The sequence below is a fragment of the Zosterops lateralis genome (assembly GCF_965231275.1).
Source record: "Zosterops lateralis genome assembly, chromosome: 3".
In the NCBI taxonomy this organism is placed as follows: domain Eukaryota; kingdom Metazoa; phylum Chordata; class Aves; order Passeriformes; family Zosteropidae; genus Zosterops; species Zosterops lateralis.
The window spans coordinates 1,145,659-1,158,248 of record NC_139764.1 but is presented as its reverse complement, the minus strand read 5'-3'; the positions used below and the strand labels follow the sequence as shown (position 1 = coordinate 1,158,248).

The window sequence follows — 12,590 nt, the reverse complement described above, 5'->3', positions numbered from 1 at the left end:
CACGGCTGGGTGGCTCCAGGTCTGCATCCCTTCCTCCCTGGTCACATCCTAAGTGTGGGTCTGCAAATGCATCTCTTGCCAGACCCCACATCTCATGCAGAGTAGCAGCTGCCCATTCCAGGGATCATTCCATGTCGTACTGAGACATGATTAATGAAACCAAAGGCAGTGGTCACACCAATCAAACTGAGCTGTCAGTCAATCCCTATTCCTGTCCTAAAAATAAAATAAAAACATTTAAATTTTCAAGGCAAGCCCACAGCTCCTCTGATGATTTGTATCTGTGTTTCCTATTCTCACAGAGAAGGAGAAATTGTTTCCTCTGGTGCACAGCTCTGGACACATGAACAAAACCCGAGACAAAATCCAGGAACATCATTCCTGAACATGTTTCACAGATAACAGGCAAATTGCTCAGCAGTTCTGGCTACTTCTCCCAAAAAGGGAACAGCCCTTGTTTGGAATCCCAGTAAACAGAAAAACTGCTAAATTTGTAACATTTACCTGTGAACAGTTTAGTAGCAGAGTATTTTTAGCTCTCAGGACAGAGTGTTAATGGCACACCTCTCCTGTTCCAAGGGCACGGGTATGACCAGCGAGGCTATTCCCAGTATTCAACAGGTGTGGGTCAGCATCTGCCACCACAAGGGCTTCACATGCAGTGCCTCTTTTGTTCAGTCCTCACTGCCCTCTTGATGTGAGGGGCTGCTGGACGAATCAAACCAACTCACCATTTCTTTTTAAAGTTCTAACACTCAGCACGTTGTGGAATAAAAGTGGCTGCACAGCAGCATAAATGTGTTTCTCTGGTGGCAGTGGTGGCACACCAAAGGAGTTTCTGGTAGGCTAAAACACATGCACCCTAAAAAACAAATACAAGTTTTTGCAATGTAATAAGTGAGTAAATATATTAAACAATCAAATATTAAGAGAATAGCAGAAAAGTGAAAAGACATGACAAAGTAAGAATATCCTGAAATTATCACTGTTCAATGAGGAAAAAAGCCTCACAGAGAAGATGATGAGAAAAAAGGTTAACAGTGATGAAAATATAGCTCGATATAATCCTCAACCTTAACCTGTCCTTGGATGTAGGGAGATGTACACAATCCCTGAGCACAACATTTATACATTGCTGCATACCTTTTGATAATCACATACATTTCACTGCAAGCAGAAATAACACTTCCAGACACAGCCCCCCCCAAACATAAAACCTGTTATGAACTCAATCCTCACCTAACAATACATATCAAAGCTTTTTCCATGCAAAATTGGTCTTTTTTAATGAGGAACTGACAGTAAAAAAATGTGTCTGGGATTAACAATACATGAAAAAGAAATAAAATTGGACAAAATAGAAAAAAAAAGCTGCTTGCTTAAATACCTATAGAATTGATCTATGTCACTCTGATCAAGTTGTTGAATAAGCTGGGGTTACTGGGTGTAAGAAGAATTTTTCTTATGTCTTTCTTTTTTTTAAAAAAACATAAGCTCTCTGAAACCCTTTTTTTCATTACAGGAAAAGCCTCCAAAGGTCCAGCTGTAACTGCTGCAACGTTGTATTCATGTTCATTAGAAAAACAAATTCACAACAGATCATTTTAAGAGTAATAATAAAAGGCAGACAAACGAAAACCACATGTGAGTGGGGGGAAAAGAGCCCAGCAGTGGGGGAAGCAGGCTCCAAACCAGGCTCTGCAGGACATGGATCCCAACAGATCACACTCCCCTCAGTGTGGAGCTGCAGCCACAACACTTGCTTCTCCACACAAGTGGTATCTAGTCAGAACAATCCAACATGAGATGGTTTCTCAGGTTTAAAGCAAAATAAGGCAACTGGATTTTCACATTTCACACCTCTAGGCCAGATTCCTGCTGGTTTCACTTGGGAAAGCTGCCATGAGCCTCAGCAGAGGTAAGGGTCCAACGTGCTGGCAAAATCCCCAGCTCCATCAGCTGGGAACGGGAGCTGCCCACGGCAGGAGCTGATATGCCAGGAAAGCCCTTATGGCTCCACACAGCTCCTGTCATGGAGCATAGGCCTGGGCTCATCAGGAGGTTCCAGGCGCCACAGGAAAGAGCCTGCAGTGCTGTCCTGCATAATCTCAGCTGAGCCAGAGAGATCCAAGGGCAGCTGGTGGCTCCTTGCCCTGACGTCAGGTCACCTGTCCAGCCCCTGAGGCTCCAACACTTCCAAAGGTACTCCTAGACCCTAGGGAAAGGGCAATCAGGAAGCCTGTGGCCACAGACACCAGCCTGGGCAGGATTTAGTAGCTGACTCATGGCTAATAGGCAATGATAAACTATTGTACTGGTTGTTCACTTGTGCCCAGACCAGATGACTAAGGAATTTAGGTGCCTATAGAGATTAACAGTCTAAATAACTTTTGCATTCTGACCCTTAAACACCTGCATAAACAGACTTTCTCCTCTGTGTTCCATGAAAGACGTCCATGCACTCCTTGCTAATGAAATACAATGATTTTGCAGGCAATCCAACTACAAATATTACATCTCATAACTGACCCACATGAAAAATAAATCCTTATCCAGGTGACGTAATGCAAACGAGCAATCCAGGCCCATCCAATAAAGGGGGTTTAACTGATTCCATTTTATAGATGATGAAGGAAAAAGAAAACATCTTTCATAAAATGGTTTGTCCTCCTGCTCCCCAGGGCTCTTGGAGCAGCACACAGCAGTATCCTGGTCTCCATGTATGCAGCAAGAGGGTTTTGCCCCACTCTGCTCCACTCCTGAGTGTAGGCGAGGTTCAGTGGCACACAGCAATTTCAGAAGCCGCAGGATCCGTGCCACCACCGAGATGAAACAGCATCTCTATCGCTTTGTGCCACATGGCTACTGCAAGCCCCTATTTTATCCCAAAATGCTGCATCCTGCTGTAGTGAGTGTCATTTGCTGCACTTAACCTGCATTACAGAAAAACACAAAGCAGGTTCTGTTCCAGAACCTGATCTCCTGATTCCACATTCATAATTCCACGCTGATGCTCCTGCATGAAGTAACAAAATATTCCCTATTTTCTTGCCTCTTCAGCACTAGTTGTGACACATGAGCCAGCCCCTCGTCCACCCTCACAGCCCTACAACCACTGCTAAGTCATGGAGGCATCACTACAGCCATTTCTGCTCTCCCCAGAAACATGGAGGGGAAAAAAAAAGAAAACGCTAGAGGATAAGAACAATTCTTTAAAAATCACATCCCCCTGCCACCACCCACCTTCCCGGCCCTTTATCCCATTACATTTTCACTCCTGTTTCTCTCTCCAGAGCCTTCTGAGCATATGCAAGTCCTTCCTCCAGCGGAGTTTCCCTGCAAGGGCCTGAGGAGTCACAGCCTCCCCTGACATTTCCACACGGCTGCTATCTCTCGGAATAAATTCCTCTCCCTGCCCTGCCTCTCTAACCCCGGCTCCGGGGAGCATTGTTCCCCAAGATGCCTGTCAGCACGATGCCGGGCTGCGGGAATTCCAGCCCTTTTCCCGAACTGTTCAATAAGCAGGTTTCATAATGCTGGTATCCTGTCAATAAAGGTCGAAGGATGAGCCGAACGCTCCGTATCTTGACAGTTTGTATTTATTCCCTCTCCCTGCAATCCTCATCTTGAACATTTAGCATTTATACCTATGGACAATGCGGAGCACAACGTAGAAACACAGATCACTACTCAACTTTAAACAAGAATGCAATTTCATTCACGATTAAGACATCAACATCACAAATTCAATACTCACTCTAGTTCTGTATCATCACTCCAAAGGAAAAAGTATCAGCTACCGAATGAAACGTCAGCCTCGGTGCCATGAACAAGGGTTTTTCAGAGCTGCTGCAGTCTCAGTCTCTAGCTAGCACAAGTCTGCCATATTTTTTCTTTTTTGTTAAATCAGGCCTGTACCCACCTAACAGCCAGAGCCAGCCCCGAGACAACCGAACCGAGCCCACGCATCCTGCCGCTCACTGCGGGCGCCGCGGCGGCGGGCGATGGCCGCGCCCGGACCGCAGCCCCGCACCGGAGCGCGGCGGGGTCAGGGCGGCGCTCCCGCACACAAAGCCCCGCAGCGCGCCCGGCTGACAGCGCGCCGCGACCCCCGCGCCGCCCCCGCCAAGAAAAATAAAGAAGGAATTACATCCGTCTAGCGAGGAATACCGCAGGAGCAGCAGCCGAGCCGGGCTCTCCGCACCGCACCGCGCGGGGCGTGCGGCTGCGCGGCGGAGGCGGCACCGCGGGCGGGGAGGGAGGGAGGGAGGGAAGGGAAAGGGGCGGCGGCCGCGGCCCCCGGGGACGGGCCGGGGCCGCCGCAGGGCAGGGAAGGGGAAGGCGGGGCGGGGCGCGGCGGGGCGGGGCGGCTCTGACAGGGCCGAGCCCGCTCCGCGCCGATCGGGGTTGCGGAGAGGCTGCGGGAGCCGCCCGCGCTGCGCACCCGCTCCCGGGAAGAGCGGCCTCCCCCCATCCCCGCTCACCGATCCCGGCCCCTCGCTCCCGGCCCTACCTCGGCGCTGCCCGGGCGGCGGCTCCGCGCCGTGCGGAGGGAGCGGCGGTACCGCAGCCGCCCGAGCTCCGTGTGCCCCGCCCGGCGCGGAGCGGAGCGGGGACAGCGCGGGGGGCGGGGACAGCGCGGAAGGAGCCCCTGCCCTGCGGCGGCCCTGCGGGGCGGGGGGCTCGGTACGGCCCGCCCCGCACCGCCCGGATGCATTCTCACCTGCTCCTGCTCCTGCCGCTGCTGCTGCTGCTGCTCGGGCCTGCCCTGTGCTCACGCCAGGTCTTCCCCCTCCGCCGGCCCTCGCTCGCAGCCTCCCCGTGGGTGTTATCCAGCCGCTGCCGGCTCCCCTTCTCTTACATTTATTTGGTTACTGGGTCTCTCCAGCCTCCTTGCTCCTCCTCCTCTGACACCCTCTCCTATCGCAAAGACAATGTTGGCTCGCCCCCAGCATCCATTTCCTCTAGTGCTGCTCTCCCTCCTGCTGCTCTGTCATTCCTAGTGGAAACTCCATCCCGGGTTTGACTTCCTCCACTGCAGTCATCCTCTCCTGCTGCTCCAGCCCTACCACTTCCCACGTAAACAGCCTCCCTTTGCCAGTGCAACCCAACCCCTGGAACCCAGGTCCAGCTGCCCTTGTACCCCACTTTCCCTTTTCCTCCTTTCCTGGGCAGGATTTTGCCTGTCATTCCAGAGAAAAGTGCTGTCCCACAGCCAGTGTGCCTTTCCTCTTTTCTCCTCTTCCACAGCCAAGGTCAGAGGCAGACACTGCTGCTTCAGGTTTCCTTTGCTAATCCTGGCCTCCGTGCTTCCCTCCCTGTCCTCACCCTCCTCATCCTCATGCCCCTTCCGTCCTGTCCACTCTCCCTCAACTCTTGCTTGCAATACAGCTATGGACCAGTGCTATCCATGTCTTTTATTTAAAAATCAACAAACCACTCTTGAATTCATTTGCCTCCTTGGTTATCATTCCCTTTTCTTCTGCTCTTCATTCCCACACTCACTGCTATTTAACTGCTGTCTGGAGTTCCTTTCCTCTGTGCATCTCAAACTCCCTCTTATCTGGCTCCTGCCCCTTCACACTCAGCTGTTTTGCCAAAATTTCCAATATCCACTTCCTGGCATAATCTCTGGAATATTGCTTCATTTCCAGCCTGTCAAAATTATCAGTCAGGCTCTTTTGGATATTTTCTTCTCCTTTGGTTTCCAAAACTGCCCTGCCAGAGACACCTCCTTACAGCTCCTGCAATGCATCCTCGTCCTAGTTTCCAGTGAGACCCCAAAGGGATCAAGTCCCTTAAACTTGGGAAAAGCTCCTCTGGCATTCAGAAAGTTTCTTTAAAATATTCTGTCCCGATGAAGCCTACAAGATTCTTGATAAGATCTATGAACATACTTCCATGTTCGTCACATGTGCTGGTTCATATCCAGACCTTGGCATGCAGTAAAAATGTGTGTATATGGAAACAAATTTTTAAAAATATATTCAGATGCTTGGGATGTTAAGAAATATCCTCAAAAAGCACCCTTCACTCAATTATTAATATCCATCAAGCGAGCTGGAAGGGACAAAAATCTGCAATGTCTGGGAGTGAGCAAGAGCACACAGTGTATTTTAGGACTCGCTAGCCTCCATAGCTCAAAGATGGGTGGGCCATGGATTCCCATGGAAATAACTGGGTAGGAATGAATGCCTGGAGAAGCAAGAACCAGAATAGCAGGGGGCACTGTCGATTCCAACAAGTCATCCCAGGTACTGACAGTCATTTTCTGCTTTTTAAAGAGCTGGCATTTGATTAAGAACAGGGCAGGTACAAGTGTTTCACTGCTGATAGTTCACAGCAGCATTTCCAGGTTTGACAGAGAGGATGCTCATTTAATTTTAAAAACTACTGCACCATTTTGTTTGTATTTTCAGCATGAACCTTCCCCTTCCAGAGTTAGAAAGCCAAAGCCTACAGCCTGATACCAATTCAGCAGGGAATACTCACAAGGTAAACTAGCAGCGCTTCCTAATGTCAGTGAGTAAACCCAGTCAGACAAACAGATTGTTCCCACTGACGTCCACATTCCTGCTCCTTTTAATCAAACTGAAAGGACTGGAATGAATGGCCGTGACAGAAACTGTTGTTAAATGAAGTGAAAAGGGGCAGCAACAATGTTTAGCAAAGTCACTCCCCTTCAGCCCCGTTACTTTGTAGTTAGTTTGGCCTTGAAGCCCAAGGCTTTTTTCCCTCACACATTTTGCCCAGGCAAACATAGATTTCTTCACAGTGGAAGCAGTATTTAATCTTGGGGTTTTTTTTCCTTTTGAAAATCTACCAAGGAACCACACTCAATGTTATTGTTCATCCCACAGGAATAGATCCGTGTGTATATTGACACCTTCACCAAGGGGTAAACACTGCACAGGTGTATACAGGTAATCATATTCCAACCACTCTGAAAGATAATTTTAAAAGAAATCCTAGTTTAAATAACCTAATGAATCATTCAAAATAAAATGAATCAAAATGGGAATCATAGAAGGTTTAGGTTGGAAAAATCCTCCAAGATCCTTGAGTCCAACCATCAACCCAGTGCTGCCAAGGCCACCACTAAACCATTTGAATCTGTAAAAGAGTACTTCCAAGCAGATACAAAAGCAGCACATCTAGACGAGATATGATGAGCCACAATTGTTACAGCAATACTAAAACTTAAAAAAAAAAAATCTACTGAAAGATGATGTCGATTTCCAAGAACACAATAAAAATGCACACCAAGAAATTCACACTATAATAAAAAACTCCCTCACTCAGGCTTAGAAAAGCCTCCTGTTATGAGACAGTTCCAGTTCCACAGGTTCCCAGCATGACTGAGATCCATTCCCCCCACCAGACACACCTTTCCTGCACCTGTAACTCCTGGTTGCAGACACACAGTGGGGCTCCAAGGCACACTTCAGGGCTCCACAGACTGGAGCTTTTTCTCGTGACAGACTTGGCCAAGCTCTTGAGAGGAAAATCAAAGATGTGCAAGAATCTGCTCAGAGGAAAAACTCAGCTCCCTGACCGTGTGTAGCATGTCTGGAAGCAGGATGGCTCCTCTTCACAAACATTTCCTCACAGAATCCTATTTATCCTCAGCACCTTGGTTACACCCAGCTCAGGGTTACACCCTTAACCTTCAGGAACACCCTGTAGCAATGCATTTCCCAGAATGGGTTTACCGGGATATTCCTGTTTCCCAACAGTCACTGAAAACATAAATGTGTCTGATCCTCAATCCTTAAGTTTGCCTTTTCTCTACAACCAACTCAGGAGGTTGACCTGCCCAAAATTCTGCATTAGGGAATAAACACTCTTCCAGGTATACCCATGCAGTGGCCACCGGGAAAGTTGTGTGTGACACAGGAAGGTGCTCTACCAGGAGAAACAAAGAGCAGGGACATGCAGACCATTTGTAACTTTATTCTCAGGCTGCACACCAGAGGTCTGGCAATACTCTTTCATTGAGGAAAGTCTTATTTTTCTAAGTGCTCCCCAAGTCTCCATGCTTACCCTGTCCCCAGAGCATCCATTCTCAGCTGTTTTCTCTCCGGTGTTTTTCAGGTAGGAATAACACAGGATGATGTGCCCAACATCCCCAGCCTTGGAAAATGACTCAAGCACAGGGCACTTACAAAAGTTTGGCCTTTGCCTCAGCCAGCTGCTGTCTCCTTCCCACGCCACCAGAGTCAGCAGTGGAAATGCTGACAGTGTGAAGACAAGATGGCTTTCTTGCTCTCCCTGCCAGCATCACGGCAATCTCTAGCAGCTGAGAGGAGTCCTGGCAGGAATCCCTGTGGAAGGACAGGAAGGATTAGTGAGAGCTGGCAGGGGCTTGGGGCCAGTGTACCACAACATCCTCTGCAAACATTCCCATTGTGTTCAAGACAGTACATTAAAAAATGAAATAAATATCTTGGGACCTGCTCTGGTGTCCTGCGGGCTCCACACAGAAGAAATCCAATCACAGAGGATGTCTACAACTGCAAAGGAAGTTCCTTGGCCCTTCAAAGCCACTTTTGTGGTGCAGCAGTTCGAGGCTCAATGCCTCAAAGGTGTTGATGCAGCAAGGTTTCCTCACTCAAAGAGAAATGGGGAGGAAAGCTGACCAAAATCCTCAGCATTTATCTGTCCCACAAAAACCTGCACAATTCTCTCCAAAAAGCTTTGCTCCTTGTTGCCAGATGTTATTCTCTTTCCTTGTGTTTCACCATAGTTTTACTCCTCCATTTCTGCTAGATGCATCAGAAATGCACCCAATTAGAAATTTAATGGCTATAATATGAAAGAGAATAGTATTTGATTAGATATTAGAGAGAAGTTCTGTGAGGGTGGGGAGGCCCAGGCAGAGGTTGCCCAGAGAAGCTGCCTCGTTCCTGGAAGTGTCCAAGACCAGGTTGGACGGGGCTTGGAGCAACCTGGAATAGTGGAAGGTGTCCCTGCCCATGGCAGAGGATGGACATGGATGGGTGCTAAGGTCCTTTCCAACCCAAACCATTCCATGATTCTATGAAAAATACACATCAGCCCATGTAATCTGACAAAGTTGTCAGGTGCAGCTGGGCCATTAACTAATACAGGAAAAAAAGTTAAATTCTTAGCCCTCTCCCAGATTTTATTCATTTTCCTGAAAACCTGCTTACTTTTCCTACAGAAACTGATGCTTTCAGGTCAGGTTAAGACATCAGCACATACTTCAAGAACCCACCAGCACAAACAAAATTTTAAATGCTTTATGTGGTGATTACCTTGCTCTGGTAATGCTGGGCTTTAACTGCTGAGGCCATGATTCCTTGTTCAGTTCCATGTGCAGGGATGTGTCTGACATCAGTAGAGCCTCATCCAGGTGCAATCATCTGTTCTCCCTGCCTTAGTGCTGCTAGACAGATGGATGAAATGATCCTCAGAGAGGCACATTAAGAGGAATTATTTACCAGGAGGCTGCTCTATCATTCAATGCTCCAGGCTGGAGCTGCTCCCTCCCACGCTCACAACTTCCATGTTGGATCCTGGACTTGCTCCACACCAGGCCTGTTCCTCGGGTGCAGGTCTGGAAGCAAAAGCTGGTAACTTTTAATTCAGTGGGAAGCTTTAAGAAGATTCCCCTTTCCTCATTTATCTGAGATCTCTCACCTGCCACCATGCAGCACTGCTTATTCTAAAAATGTCCTGGCCTGTAGCAGTCATTGTCTTAGTGAGGAAATCTCTATGTGAACCTAAGGAATGAGGGATTTGAGTGTGACTCTGCCATGTTCTGGTGGGCAAAGAGCCCCCAGTGTCATGATTCTGCCTTACAAAGGATCTGGGCAAACTTTAAAAAGCCAAAAGTAGCCAAGCAGAGCAGATTTTAAGAGTTTAAGGTATGGCCTGCAGGATTTCCTCAGAAGGCCACACAGTTAGACACCTTTTCACGAAATCTGACTTTCAACCTTTAGTCAGAAGTTCTGCAGTGATTTTGAAGCCTCAAGTTTCATCTTAAAAGTGTCATCAGAGTCTTGTTTGTGTCCAGGCAATAGCACCCACATGCCCACATCACTCCCAAAGTAGGATTGGATCCATGCAGGATTTGGTAATGAGGAAGGGGAATCTATTGGTGAATCCAATTTTATCAGCCCCCACCAGTGCCCAACCACGATGTCCACAAACCACCAGCAACATTCAGCATGACAAGGGAAGCACAAAACTGCAGTTGGCAAAATTCTGGCAGAGAAGGGAAATGTAAGCTCAGCTATTTATAAGTGAAGCCTGGAGTCATCTTCAGTGATCACCCTATAAATAGTGGCTCGCCTGAAATCCAAGGCAGAGGATCTGGTATTTCATACACTCCTGTTCCTTGTTCTAGAGCAGCAGGTTTCTACAGAATGCTGCTTTCCCCGCCCCCCCCCCCCCCCCCCCCCCCCCACTTGCCGTGGTTCTATTTTAAAGCTTTGCAAAGTTTACTCCTACACACTTCAATTCAAGGTCCAAACATCTTTCTTCCACAAGGGAAAAAAAAAAATCGAGAGTATTATTTAGCCCTTTGCAGAAAGGATATGAAGGGAAATCTTCTTCCAAGGCCGTACCTACAACATTTCCTTCATCATTTTCACGACTTCCTTGAAAACAGAAGTCCTTTCTGCTTTTGCAGGAGAAAACCCTGAGGCAAACCCCGGAGGGCAGATGGGAGCCTCATTAGCACAGCAGCTAAGGTAGGAGGAAGGTTTAAAAGTCTGCTAATATTCAGATAATAACAGTTTCTCCATGCCTCGAGGATCCCAGCCATCTGTTGGAAATTTCATCACAAAGCAGGATGGCTGAAGGGGGAATGGTGAATTGCAGAATTAAATCTTAATTGTGGGCTAGTTTCCTTGGAAAACTCTCAACTTTTATCTTTATTATAGTTAGCCAGAGGTCACAATGTCTAAATTCCTGTCTTTCTGCATGTATGTTATTCCCAAAACTGTCAAAGCATAGAACAAGTTAGAAGACTATTGTTTAACACAGTCTCCCTCTAGGAACAAAAACAAAGTGAGAAAAAACAGAGCAAAACTCACACAGCAGGTGATGCTTCTTGCATCCTTCCTCTCCAGGAACCCTGTCTCCTGGAAGGCAGCTTTGTTTCCAGTTAACCGAGTGGTCACCTCATCTTCAGAGGTTATGACTTTTTATCCAGGGTATTTTCATGAGGAAAAATGTAAGTTTTACAGAGCCAAATAAACTGATGTTTTCCTGTGGGCCACAAGGATGAAGCCACTTATTCCTACCTGAAAGACACCAGGTAAATATCGTGCTCTGGTCCTGGGGAAGCAGCAGTTCCAAACCCACACGGGATCCTTTGGCACAAAACTGGAGTTTGGATTTAATGAAAAAAAGTATTTAGAGGCTTTTGTATTTGCAGGCAATCCAGCTTTGTATAAAGGACTGCTGCTTGGGGAAAAAAAAAAAAAAAAAGGCTATTAGGAAAGTCTGAAAAGTGGGAAGCTGATGGGAGGACAGGCCCTGTAAAATCAGACTGCTTTTGCTGCTTTTTCCAATCCTCAAGTGCTTTTAGAGCCTCTGCATTACCCATGGAAAATGGCACAAACTCAGGGGACAGCATGATGATTTTCTCAGCCAAAAGATGAACTTTTTGAAGCACTTGACAGACCAGAATTTGATTTTTTTTTTTTCCCTGCATCATTGTTCAAGGTACTAGAAAACATCTTCCAACTCAATGCTTTGATCTTGTCTAGCCAATGGTAGCCTAGAATGGAAAAACGGCCTTTAAGAGAGTCTGATACTGGAATTTCAAGATTAAATACATGTGGGATGGTAAAGATTTGTGATGCAACTTTCTCCTCAAGTGCCTGGAACTCACTGTTTTATATATACAATTATTCAAAATCCATATGTACAATGTTGAATAAAAACAAATGTGGGTTACATAAAACAGGTTTTGTGGTACAAGGAACCAGAACTTGTGAAACACAGACAGGAAGAATGTCCCCAAAGTTTGTAAAGAAAATAAAGGAGGGATTTTTGGGACAGCACACCCCACACTAGTTGTGGTTCTTCCCCAACCTTATAAACACAGCTTTACACTACAGAAACAAAGTGGAGCTGTGTTTACCCGGGAGGAAGTTGTAGCTTGTCAGGATACAGTTGTATAAATAATTTAAAAAATAACCCAGTACACACTGCATGTCCTTTTAAAAAGGAAAATAATAGAATGGAAAATTCTATTTTCCCACCGTGCACAGAAAGTCATTTGAGTGTCTGTGACACACAGGCCAACACCTGCTGAAAGTTTTCTTCCTTGAGCTTTGGATCAGGTCCATGCTGAAAACAGGGAAAGATGTCATCGACATCTTTCCAATTAAGCTGGAAGAATTCAGTGTGCACTTATCACTCTGAGTAAAAGTTCTGTGTTGATAATGCAAAACAGGGAAGGGAAGCAAGGGTTAAATGTAACAAAAATAAGCAAAAGCAATGCAGCATGAAAATGCAGAATTTTTTTGTGACCTTCAGGTGTTTTTGTTTCATTTTAGAATGAGAGATTCACAGGGAAAAATAATAATTAAAACCACCCAATGGTGATAGGG

The 12,590-nt window shown here is 46.7% G+C and overlaps 1 protein-coding gene and 1 long non-coding RNA gene across 3 annotated transcripts in view; one reads left to right on the top strand and one right to left on the bottom strand.

Annotated features, from left to right (window-relative positions):
* SPTBN1 (spectrin beta, non-erythrocytic 1) overlaps positions 1 to 4,532 on the bottom strand; it is a 117,112-nt gene extending 112,580 nt beyond the window's left edge. Inside the window, exon 1 of one of the 2 annotated variants that reach the window (XM_083858599.1) lies at positions 4,514 to 4,532. The gene's annotated coding sequence lies outside the window, so the exon portion shown is untranslated. Of the gene's footprint in view, positions 1 to 4,150; positions 4,241 to 4,513 lie in introns of those variants that run through there. The other variant, XM_083858598.1, reaches the window with a different exon arrangement.
* A 195-nt stretch (positions 4,533 to 4,727) lies between these two features.
* LOC310908004 lies at positions 4,728 to 11,973 on the top strand. Its single transcript, XR_014589762.1, has 3 exons — positions 4,728 to 4,821; positions 10,658 to 10,718; positions 11,100 to 11,973. It is a non-coding gene; the product is annotated as an uncharacterized lncRNA (long non-coding RNA).
* Positions 11,974 to 12,590: the final 617 nt, after the last annotated feature.